Raw genomic sequence first — 939 nt, 5'->3', positions numbered from 1 at the left:
AAAGAGTGACTGCATCTACATCAAACTTCCCTGATGCTTTAATTGCTGGGTTTACAGAAGAATAGCCACCACTTCTTTCATTTGCCCATTAATGATGATTTTGTGCTACACTGTCAATAATTTCTTCAGCTTCATCTAAACTTTTATTCATAAGTGCCCCTCCAGCAGCTGAATCAAGGGACACTTTGGTATGATAGTTGATACCATTATAAAAAGTGTGCAACACTAACCATCTTTCCAACCCATGATGTGGGCATTGTCTGAGCATACTATTATATCTATCCCATGCTTCAAAAAGAGATTCTGAGTCAGTTTGCTTGAAGCTTGCAATTAAATTCCTCATATGAACTGTTTTGCTTGGTGGATAGAATTTATCAAGAAACTGTTGCTCACACTGCTCCCAAGTGGTGATGCTATTAGGGGCCAAAGAATTCAGCCATTGCTTTGCCCTATCTCTTAAAGAAAACCCAAATAATAATAATCTAACCTGAAGGAACTCCATTCATTTTCATGGTACCACATATTTCATAAAAGACCTCTAAGTGTTGATTGGGGTCTTCATGAGGTCCTCCACCAAATTGGTTCTCTTGCATAAGTGATATAATCTTGAGTGGTTATTAGCCAAGGTCTTGAAATACTAGATCGAAAACCTCTTGCATAAGGTGCTGCATAATCCTTGAGTGGTCTATTCGCCATGTTCAAATGTTCCTGTTCTTCAATTTGCCTTTGTAGAATTCTTCTTTTATGAAAAGTTCTGTCAATCTCAGGGTCAAAAGGAAAGAATTCCCCTGCAAAGTTAGATCTTCGCATACACAAGAACAAGATAGCAAATGACAATTCAACAGAAAAAGAAAAATAAAAGAATAAAAAATGCAGAATTGAATTTGTACAAAAAGAATTAACAAGAAGTAAAAGTTATACAAGAAAGTAAAAACAGAA

At 36.0% G+C, this 939-nt stretch overlaps 1 non-coding gene across 1 annotated transcript; it reads left to right on the top strand.

Moving 5' to 3' along the window:
• The first annotated feature begins 239 nt into the window (after positions 1–239).
• Positions 240–345, top strand: LOC121988170. Its single transcript, XR_006113913.1, has one exon. It is a non-coding gene; the product is annotated as a small nucleolar RNA R71 (small nucleolar RNA).
• The last annotated feature ends 594 nt before the right edge of the window (positions 346–939 follow it).

Source organism: Zingiber officinale, chromosome 5B (assembly GCF_018446385.1).
Source record: "Zingiber officinale cultivar Zhangliang chromosome 5B, Zo_v1.1, whole genome shotgun sequence".
NCBI classification, from domain to species: domain Eukaryota; kingdom Viridiplantae; phylum Streptophyta; class Magnoliopsida; order Zingiberales; family Zingiberaceae; genus Zingiber; species Zingiber officinale.
The sequence above is the reverse complement of the archived record's forward strand: the minus strand, read 5'-3'. Positions and strand labels throughout refer to the sequence as shown.